Source organism: Cydia pomonella, chromosome 19 (genome assembly GCF_033807575.1).
Source record: "Cydia pomonella isolate Wapato2018A chromosome 19, ilCydPomo1, whole genome shotgun sequence".
Lineage (NCBI taxonomy): Eukaryota > Metazoa > Arthropoda > Insecta > Lepidoptera > Tortricidae > Cydia > Cydia pomonella.
The window spans coordinates 17,404,132-17,416,453 of NC_084721.1; the positions used below are offsets into that span (position 1 = coordinate 17,404,132).

A 12,322-nucleotide genomic window follows, 5' to 3' on the forward strand; every position below is an offset into this window, starting at 1 on the left:
CCATCATACTGGCCCACTAAGATGGGCCAGCGTGTAGAGAGAGAGTTTTTATCTCTAAAATCATTCCTTTAGGGGTGAAAAGGGGGTGGAATATTTTTTTTTATACTACGTCGCTGGCAAGCATACGGCCCGCCTGATGGTAAGCAGTCTCCGTAGCCTATGTACACCTGCAACTCCAGAGGAGTTACATGCGCGTTGCAGACCCTAAACCCGCCCCCCCCCCCCCCTCGTTGAGCTCTGGCAACCTTACTTACCGGCAGGAACACAACACTATGAGTAGGGTTTTATATGAAATAGATAAGATTTAATCATTTCACGTAGAAAAGTCGCGGGCAAAAGCTACTTCTAGCATAAATCTACCTATTTTGACTGTACCGTATAAAGTTCCACTGTTTTGGCAACAACACAACACGCTAACGGGAACTAGATGAAAGAAAACGATAAATCAAGCGTATGTTGTTGAATCCAGAGTAAAGCGAGGGCTTTGTATCGTCTATGAATCAACAATTTTGTCTATGTAAAGCATTTATAGAAACGTTTCTTGCAAGGTTTGATGTCAATTGTCATTTGATGCAATATTAATGATGGAAGTTTTTGAGTTGATTTTTGGGCTTCAATTTAGAGGGGAAAGATTTTTTTTATCTCAGTGCAATGAAAAATGATTCTTGAAGACTCATATTTATTTTGAAAAATCTATCCATTGCAACCCCACACTATACGGTTGAAGCGAAAAAAAATTATCCCCACTTTTCGTGTAGGGGAGCTACCCTAAAAGGACGACTTTGTCGGTGTAACTGATTTATATATACGTGCCATCAACTTTTTGCGGACGGATATAGATGGACACAGATGGACATGGCGAAACTATAACAAATATTGAGTACGGAATATTGGAATGGTAAAATTCTTTTTAACATTAGCCTGTTCACTCATGACGGAACAGTAGCTAACCATAAAAAAACAATACAGGTAAGAATTTAAGCTCAAAAAATCACCTCAAAAAATTCCAACTATAGCAGAACACGGTTTTACTTGCAATTTTTCTGTTTTTTGTGATAATATTACAAATTATGATACCTAATATTGATAAAGATGTTTATTAATCTAATCACGTAGGCAGATTAAAACGCGCTTATGAACGTCAAATAAAGCTACGCCGGCTCTAACCCTTCTGACCCAAGAAGATGTAGGTAAATCCCCCCTGAATTTGCTTTTCGGTGACAGAAAACATCGTAAAGAAACCGATTTGATCCCATCATATCCTAAATGTTTTCTTCAAAAACATTTTTATTGTAAATATAATTGATCAACCCAAAGCGCCTTCCTTTATCCTTTCCTTTTAGGCCGGAACACGTTCTAGTTTTACGCGTGTTGGTACCGAGATCATAAATCGTCGGCTGAGAATACGTTTGTGGCCAGTGTTGGGCAAAAAGTAGTTGGATTACAGATTAACGATTATGATTACAACATGTAGTTTAAACTACAAATTACAATTACTAGGAAAAAGTAGTTGAGCCTTTGATTAATGATTACTAACTACATTTTGTAGTTAGTAATCGAATTAATAACTACATTTTGTGATTGTAATCTGTAATAAATTACTTTATGCGATTACAAATTACTTTTACTCAAAAAATGTTTTCGATCATATTTGTATCCCAAATCAGGTTAAAAAAAATGAACGAATTTTATGTTGATCTTAACATAAAAAGTTTGACATTTCATTTACAAAAAATATGTTAGTTTTACAAGGTTTTGTACAAATGACTTTTAAAAAATATAAAATTTTTGGGACAAAAACGAGTTTTTGTCAAGTGGCCAGTTCCATGAAGTGGCACCCGAGCTATTTTTTAAACTTTATATGGCGTGAGGTTAAGTGAGTGTATGAAAATATTATAGAAAAAAAAATTATTACCTTTGTTTACTGAGAGAGTACAAAAGTACTAAATATGCTCATCTTTGCCTATCAAGAAGTAATTGAGAAATTTTGATTATAAATTAATGTAATTTCGATTACAAATAACAAAGTTAACTTAATTACAAGTAGTTGTAATTACTTGTAATCAACTACAAATCATTCAACTACACGTAATCTAATTTGTTGTTAAAATTACAAAAGTAATTGATTACCTCAACATTGGTTTGTGCCATATCCATTTGTGAGCATAATCGTTATTTAATGATTCCTAAAATAACAAAAAATAAGCTATTATTTTTGAAGAAAATATATCCGAATTTTACTATAGGATAATTAACACTCTATTAACAGAAAATTATCACAAAAATTGTGCCCTATCCAAAATTTTGTCTCATGTCATACATTGTAGGTAAGTTTAATATTTACTCATCAAAAATGGATATGGCAATAATAAAAATGCTTTTATTTCATGATTACAGCTATAATACTCAAAATATTAAAAGTAAACATTATGTTCCTAAATTATAAATAAGTTTAATATTTCCTAAATATAAAACTTTTCGAAACATTTTTTTTTTTGGTTCCTTTGCTCTTCTGCAAACCAGTGTAAGTGGCGTTTGGCACAAACGTATTCTCACCCGATAAAATATGTAAGCAGTATATACAACTTACTGAGACCTCTTTAACTGTCTTTGTACTTAGTTTGATAATTAAACATATAATAAAAAAAAATCTTATATTTAATTTAGCTTTAAGAGGCTGTCAACACCCAATGTCCTTGAAATTGATGTTACTTAAACAGTTTTTTAAGAAAGACTATTTGTTTTAGTCAAGTAAGAAAAATATATGTTCATATTAATTATATTTCAAAGACCGTGGTTGTACTCGATACATGATTAAACGAAATCGGCTCGATAGAAAATAATTGCAAAGATTGGTCTTAAAATCACAATTAAACGGTTTTATGTCTAAACCGCTGTTGAGTAAAATATGACACTAATAATCCACTTTTTTTTATTTAAATATTTTTCTTATTATTCCCTTGCCCAGGCCCAGTAACATGCGACATTGCTATCTCATTTACTCCGATACAAATAGACAGTGTGCGCGCTTTAGGTATTGACAGCCTCTTAACAATAATAATATTCTGTTAAAATAGGAACCGTACCATTTCGATACTTCTCTGAGATTCCCACGTTGAAGGCTGAGCCTAGTGTGGGGATCAATGTACTGCTGGTGTTGTAATGCCAAATTCTTGAAATAAATATAAAATTCTTTATTCTTTAGTTTAGTTAGTTACTTATTGCAATAAAGTAAGCGACTTTTATTGTATACAAATTTATGATAGTTTGCGAAATAATTCTACTAATGTATATACCTACTTCTTTTAATATTAAGTGTAAATGAGAATCGTTGTTAGAAAACGCCAAACGTAATTTAAATAATGATTTTCCGGTTACACTGCAAAAGAACAAATGCATCTCAATTTCTATTTTATTTTGCCCATTAATGTTGTTTTAATTGTAATATTACTTAATACTTATTATGCAGTGAACTAACGTGGAAATGTTTAGCTAATGCTAAATCTTGGAACGCATTTAGTCTTTCTTTCGTAAACACCCCATACAACCATTTTCGGTCGACATTATGACACGTGTCGACATTTTGCATCAACACCGTTTTTTCCGGTCAAAAATCTGGTCGCAGTGTGGTCGCCTTTACCACACAGTTACCTACCAGAAATGGGGAAGAGTCGAAGCAGACACATTTGGTCGCAAAGTGTGGTTGCCGTGTGCACACAATGTTATGTTAAAAGTACAGCTATCAATTTAATAAAAGCTGCTACCGGACAACATCTGCTGATGTGTTCACTATCGCAATAGCAATTTTATAAAAATACAATAGGCAAATAAGAAGTACGTAATTCAATAAATCTAAGGTATAAGAATACTGTGAATGACGTCCGACTTTCAATCCGGAGGTCGCGGGTTCAAATCCTGGCTCGTACCAATGAGTTTTTCGGAACTTATGTACGAAATATCATTTGATATTTATTTTACCACTAGCTTTTCAGTGAAGGAAAACATCGTGAGGAAACCTGCATACATCTGCGTAGAAATTCAAAGGTGTATGTGAAGTCCCTAATCCGCATTGGGCTAGCGTGGGGACTATAGCCCGAGCCCTCTCGCACATGAGAGGAGGCCTGTGCCCAGCAGTGGGACGTATATAGGCTGAATTATTATATAAGAATACTAACTTATATGAATCTTACTTATTCGGAATAAATGATTTATGAATGAATGAGTCTTGGTGTACTGCATATCTGTCTGGGGTGGAGCTGCTAAAACTCGACTTATTAGCCTGGAAAGAGCTCAGCGTGCACTCTTAAAAACAATTTATTTTAAAAAAATCCTTTTCCCGACCGAATCATTATACCAACTAAGCGACCTATTATCAATAAGGAAACTATATATTCTACAAATCACTTTAAAAAAACATAAAACCCATCTTACAGTGCCGAATATGACTCCAGAAGGACAATAAAAAACGTTGCTAGTATAACTAAAACTAAAACCAAGTTTGCGCGCTCACAATACAATTTGAAGTCTAGTCACATTTATAACAAAGTCAACAGGTGCCTAAATATTTACCCAAAACTTCACTACGAGTGTAAATCAGCAATCATAAAATGGTTAAAGTCGAAAAGCTACGAGGAAACAGAAGACTTACAAAATTAAAACATACTATATCTTACTAAAGATCCACACATCGACTTACTAAATACATACACACACACACACACACACACACACACACACACACACACACACACACACACACACACACACACACACACACACACACACACACACACACACACACACACACACACACACACACACACACACACACACACACACACGCACACACACACAATTACTGGCTCCATTATTCCTTTTTTTTTTACTTTTTTACTATTTTCTACTGCATGTCTGACAACCCCGATACTTACCTAGTTCTATAAACAATTGTCATATGTGATTTTAATTGTATACACATATTATTAGACTTACTTAAATTTTCGTGTGACAATCTGTAAATTAAGGAAGAGCGGTGTTGCCCAATACAGGCAAATTTTGCTTACCGGGTAGCACTATCCCCTACTTTATAAACACCTGTATATTATACGAAAATAAATAATTTAAATTAATTAATTTAAATTTAATAGTAAAAGAGTACTTTACGTATATTGACGTCGCCAGCTGTATGCAAATAAAACACAAGGTACCACTTAAATCACCTACAAAGTTGAAAAATACTTCAACCGCTATAAACAACCATAAAACCAATTAACTACACCAAAACCCCACCAACGTGTTTGTATCCAAACAGTTCTAAAAATAGGTCCCCTAACTGTCCCAAATGCACTCGGCGACATCAGATATTTAGGGACCCGATTGGCCGAGAGCCAAGAATCAAACAAAATTAGTTCTGGTCTTGGGCGCCACGTGGAAAAGATTCAGTTGTGCAATTTTGTATGAAACTTGGCCTATATTTTACAATGTTAGATGTACCCATGTAGTGGTAGTAGTAAACACTTTATTGCACAAAACAAGTACATAAGACGGAGATACAATAAATATGTACAAAGGCGAACTTATCCCCTTAACACGTTCACGGACAGTCCGTCGAGAGACGTAAATGGAGAGCCTCATGATATGGCACCACGTCTGTAGCCGATGATATTTTACTCAAACATGATATTTTACTCAAACAAAACCGCCATCCCGTCCACAGACGGTGAGTTTATATAAGTGTATAATGTAGACAAGTATGTTGTGCCGTTTTGGGCACATCAAAAGGCTTTCTAGTTTCATAGCAACATCTTCAGAGTGACTTACCGACGTTAATGCATCACCAGTATAAGACGAGATGCCGTATCACGAGCCTCTTCAATGTAGGTAAGAATATGTAAACAAACTCCGTCCGTCCGTCCTTGGATCCGGGTACGACCTTAAACTACGTCCAAAAGAGAGGTATGGACATTGTGAATGTCATCTCGCTTTGTGTGGTAGGGCACAGCCAGTGGATGTCATTCCAGATCTAGAGCAGAGCCCAACTGGAGAAGTACCTCCACTTTACAGAAAACAGCAGCCAAATAACACTAAACCCTACTCATAGTTTTGTGTTCCTGCCGGTGAGTAAGGTTGCCAGAGCTCAACGAGGGGGGGCGGGTTTAGGGTCGGCAACGCGCATGTAACTCCTCTGGAGTTGTAGGTGTACATAGGCTACGGAGACTGCTTACCATCAGGCGGGCCGTATGCTTGTTTGCCACCGACGTAGTATTAAAAAAAAACTGAGCTGTCAATATGTTGCACTGTGACCAGCTGTGACACTGCAATGGAGGACGGTTTCAATGTGTGCGTGTCACGAATGTATACCTAGGCGAATTGAGTACATTTTATCTAGTTTGGTACGAACAACTTTTCAGCTCGGTGATAAGGTTCAATTTAGTATGGCAAAAAAAGTGAGAGCGCCCTCCACTTTAGGTATAACTTCATGCATTAATTTCGTATTTTACGAAATATCTTTCGCTTTCGAGTGATAATTGATTTCATTTATTCATATTGTGTATAATAAATTACACAAATTATACGTACGGAAAAACAAAAACACTATAACAAAATGCTAGATTCCAGACAGGTATCTGAACAAGGAGAGCGTCAAAATTCAACAAATGTGGTTCCTGCATATTCGCAGGTGGCAAATTGCTGCGCAAACAGGCGGCAGCTAGCTTGTTCCCATCGCTACCAAGCGTAGATGGTCCGATTTTCATTTTATTGTAGATTTTTAAGGTTCCGTACCTCAAAAGAATAAATCGATACCCTTATAGGATCACTCGCGCGTCTGTCTGTCCATATGTCACAGCCTATTTGCTCCGAAATCAATGGACCAAACAATTTTAATTTGTTACACTATTTAAGTCTGTGACCCAAAGACATAGGAGCCACTTTTGGGGAGTAAATTACAAAAAAAGTTTTGTAAACTGTAACATTTTATTTATAAAAAGAAAGGGCCAATTGTGATAATATCATATATATGTTTTTAAATTTAAAAGTGGAAAAATTACTGTCTTGGGTGAGACTTGAACTCACGGCCTCTGGAGAGATACTCCAGCGCTCTGCCATCTGAGCCACCAAGACCTCACCCATAGGCAGCAAATTTTCCACCATAGGGGTCTAGGGGACCCAACATCTACCGTAAGAATGTTACACTTCTTAGACGGCTACCGGAGTTCCAAGTCATATTGGAAATTCACCAGTAACGATGTGTTACCCATACTAAATTAATTTTTAACAAGCAGAAACGTCTGCGTGTTAAAAATTAGTATATATATATATAAATATATATATATATATAAATATATATATATTTATATATATATATATATATATATATATTCAGTTTAGAAATCATTTAGGAAAATAAGCAAAATAGATCATATTTTTCTTGCTGTCAAATTGTGTTTTTCTATTACTGATATCTCTTGCGGTACCTAAATTGTCGCTCGAGCTATTTTCGGACCGATCTTCTTCTTTTCATCCTGTTACCGTATTACTGGGGTGTAGAGCTCGAATCATATTCTTCCACTGACTCCTATTCAGGGAAGTTTGGGTAACGTCCCACCCCATACCCAATACACCCGCTCTTGCTCCACATAACGGCGCCAAGTAAATTTAAGGTGACCATGTTTCCGTTTGCCGGGCGTCGTCCAGGTCAGGGCCACTTTGGATAGGGTGAGTGTCAGGTCTCCTGAGGATATGCCCTATCTAATGCCATTTCTGCGTCTGGAGCTCTTTGTGTACGGGTGCTTGTCCAGTTATTCTCCATAAGTGAGCGTTTGTGGATTCCCGTGCCGAGACGACCTTCAAATCTTTAAGAAAAGAGCGTATTCCAGTCTTAAAAGCCGGTAACACTCTTGCAGCCCCTTCGGTGTTAGAAGTGTCAATGGGTGACGGTAATTGCTCGGTGATCGCGGATAAACGACCAGCGTGTGGCTAAGCGCATCTTTTATTCTTAGCTCGAGGAGAGCAAGCGGAAACAAGGTGGCCAATTCCTCAGGTACAAAGATGTGCTTAAGCGGCACATGAAAAAGTGTCGTATAGAGCTCTCGCGATAGGAGCAGCAGGCAGCCATACTAACGGAGTGGCGGGCTACAGTAAATGCCAAAGTAGCTGAATTTGCTGGAAGCTGGATGCCAAGCGCGACGATATAAAAACCTGACCACCTGCGGCAATACACTATAATTACACAAATGGTGTGCTCACATGCCCGCAATGTTCACGAACTTTTCGTAACAAGATCGGCTACGTCAGTCACTTGCGAGCACACCAGAGACAGCAACGGAGTTGATAGTAGTCACCGCGGCCGAATCGGCCGTGGAGTTGTTATTACCATCATGGTGATTAGTTTGCCCGTTTGCTTCTTATGTCATAAAATATGTCAATTCAGGTTTGAGCGTTTGACTAAGTTTTTTGACTGGCATTAAGTATGTTTGCAAAGGGAATCACGAATACACGGTAGCTCTGGTTCAGTGGGGCGATATGTCTTGAGTGGTACAACTTATACCTGTGGGTTTGCTCGCTTCTAACGCCTGTTTTAAAATTAATTGTTCATATTTTGATAAGTGTAAAGTTTTGTGGAATGAAGACCAGGTATTTTTGAAACTTACAGTAAGTTACAAAAATACGTGGGCCTTATAGGTCCGTCCGCTCCTGCATCTATCTGTCAAGATCCTTTATCTTCGGAACTCGTGGAGGTATACAGTTGAAATTAAAACCATATACTCAAGTCTACAGTCCCTTGAAGCTGTGAATAAATCAAACCTCTAAGTTTACGTGAAAAAAAGATACGGCCGTTTATGTCACATAAAACAAATCGAAATATACGACACACTCAAGGGAATCAAATTTTATAGAGTACTTCCCGTTGACCTAGAACTATGAAATTTGGCAAGTAATATCGGTTTATACTACAAGTATAGATAATGGTTTAAAAACTATAAATTTGTAAAAAGAAAGGAATAAGTTAATTTTGTACGGTACCCTCTGTTGGGGAGTCTGACTCGCACTTGTCCGGTTTTTTTTAATAAATATGTACAAATGCAAAAAAAAAACGATTAAAGAGCTCCTGAATGGGGTAGAAAATAAAACTCCAAACTCCCTTTAAAGCTCCATGTTTTGCGATTTTGCTATTTGTGATTTAATTTTATTCAAACGCCAGGGGGTATTGAAACACGTATATCTGTCAAATCTGATCTGCAATGGAACGTTTTGCCAAGGGCGCCATCTGTATTTAGCTTTTAATTTTTATATACATTCACACGATACACAATAAGTACGCTTTTTGCCTTATTCAGTGAAAAGCAAACTCCATCGATTTTGTTATGTTTGTACGGGTCAAATCTTGCAAGACAAAATCCCACTTCCCGGTTTCCGATGAAGCTATGGTATCATGGAGCTGATCTGATGATTGAGACATAGGAACTCTGTGATAAAACAACGCAACCGAAATGTGTTTGGGGTTTTTAGAATTGTCTCGATGGGTATTAGTTGCCCATGGAAAGAAAAGTACAGTCAGCGATAAAAATTTGTACCAAAAATGAATTTTTTGCAAATAACTTATTCTCACACAACCCAACTCAATCATACATAAACCAAAACACTCGTTTAATTAACATTTTCATACAAAGAAAAGTGGAAAAAGCGAGACTCGGATTCGCAATCGCAGCCTACCGAGAACCCCTCCTCACCATAACCTTGATAATAATTGCGCCTAGCGACATCTACTGTCACACTCCTTAAACGAAAGTGGGTTCGTAGCGTAAGCAGCTTTAAACATCGCCTAAGAAGTTGGCTTATTGAGCGCCCGTTCTACAATTATGACGAGTTCATAATGACCAATTAATAATTGTGCTATTTACTTTGATTACTCTCTATTGAAAGTATTGACATTTTTTATTATTATTAGTGAATTGTAAATTAGCTTTACAAATAAATGATTATTATGATTATGGTTCCAAGTTATATTGAAAATTCTCACGATGTTGTCAATCACCAATAAATTTCTCTTTGCACCACCCAAGTCGCAACGGACAGACAGAGAGTTATCACAGATATATCCACTCATTTCAAGTGCCGTGTAATCCTATGCGGCGCATATTTGCAGATCTGTTCTCAAGATGGCGACTTCTGAACATACGGAGTACCGAACGTGTTTGAATAATGCATTTGGGATTATTAGAACATGATCTGGATTATGATAATGAACAATTAATAATGATAATGAACAATTAATAATGATATAAAATGTGTCTGATTAATACACAAATAAGAAGAAAGATTGTATCGTAAAATGGTACCTAACGTACACGGTAAAGAAAGAATCGTATTTCCTGAAGGTGTTGAATAATTTTCGGTCGTGATTTTTTTTTTATCTGAAAATAAAACTTAACATATACTTTCCACTATTTTTTTAATTAAATATGCTCTGTGGTATATTTGGCGAACATCAGCATGAATATATAATAAAAAAACAGCTTACAGGATCGTCTTTTTATTCCTTGACATATAATATTTGAATTGACGTAAGACCTAACAGTACTTCTAAATAATCTCACCGGCAGGAACACAACACTATGAGTAGGGTCTAGTGTTATTTGGCTGCGGTTTTCTGAAAGGTGTACTTCCCCAGTTAGGCTCTGCTCTAGATCTGGAATGACATCCGCTGTGCTGTGCCCTACCACACAAAGCGAGATGACATTCACAATGCCCATATCTCTCTATTGGACGTAGTTGAAGGACATACCCGGGTCCTAATAATAATGATGATGTTGATGCATTTATTCAACATTACGTAGATACATTGCCCTACTTAAAACGATAATTAAACATGTCGATGTCGGCATTAAAGCCACATTCCCACTGTTTACTCAATGTGGTAGTAATAATCGTCAGTCAGTTGAAATAAACAAAACATGATATCGCTCGAAATATGTGCTTGATACTAAATGTCATAACTACACATTATTAAATTATGGAAACGGAACTTAATCGCGTATTGAGTTTTAAATTTACCTCCGACGTTTCGAGGACGGCGTTGGCCCCGTGGCTAAAGTTGACATCAACATCTTCTAGTCGCGCGAGTTTTTCGAATAACCGCACTAGGTCTTGTTTTTTTAGCTTGAACGTTTTGCGCACTAGGGATGTTATTCTGTCGACACATTAACACTAACGATATTCGATTTTTCGACTGTCGACATCCGTTCCCGCTCACATATACTAGTGACTGGATTCCACGTGGACGAGATCCCCAAACCCTCGTCCCGATTTAAATTGTAATGTTTTTTTTTTTTTTTTCAATGGCTTCCCGCACTTTTCTGCTGGAAATGGCGACACGTGGAAAGGATTTTAGGGTTATGCAGCTCGATCCAGTGGTTTGGTCCTGACTCCAGTAAATGCTCAGACAGCAGACTTGTTCACCTGACGATTTTTCTATAATTTAATAATTTTTCTATAATGTAAAAACCGTGAACGTTTAAATCAGTGTGTCATAACTACATTTAAACATACAGCGTAGTTCTATACGGTTACCACCAGTTTAATACTGGTATAATCGATAGCATGTGCGTTGCGTAACTAACTTTATCTACACACATATCATAAACCCTCTATGATGCTTCTAAAATCCGTAAATAAAGACCAACATTACGATAAACTGTTTTGTTACAACAAATTTCTTATCTGTGATGATGTTGTAATTGCTTCATACATAACTACATCAAAATCGATGTGGTTATACATTCAAATTTGGAACATCTCGGGAAAAAAAGCTATTCGATTTGACCTCTATTCTAATATCAGTCGAGATGCCTTTTTTGTTTGAAATTAAATGTCAATTGCAACAAATTTTGACTTATCTCGCATGTTAGTTTGTATCGAATGATACGGAAATAGGCCCCCGACTCTAGTTTGTCTGTGAATTAAAAAAAAACTACGAATGCATGACATGCGGGAAAAAAGTTTTCATTTACCACCATTAGTTTTAAGTATAAAATGAATATGTTTTGTTGTTTTTAAAGTAACTATTGCAAAAGATGCGTGTAAAATGAGCGATAAAAATATTTCCGCGAATTCCACCAAGAGAGCAAAGATGCTCAACGTTGGCCGTAATTTGGGTTAGTGAATATATCATAGAAAGTTTATAATATGTGTGTAGATAAAATAGTGTATGTAACTGTACATAATAAAGTATTAAAACACTCGTGTGATCTTTTTAAGAAACTCGCTTCGTTCGTTTCTTAAACCCACACTCGTGTATTTTAATGCCTTTTATTATGTAGCA

At 36.6% G+C, this 12,322-nt stretch overlaps 1 protein-coding gene across 3 annotated transcripts in view; it reads left to right on the forward strand.

The window, feature by feature from the left end:
* The window catches only part of LOC133528127 (nephrin-like), a 217,789-nt gene that overhangs the window by 61,730 nt on the left and 143,737 nt on the right, over positions 1–12,322 (forward strand). The window lies entirely within an intron of this gene.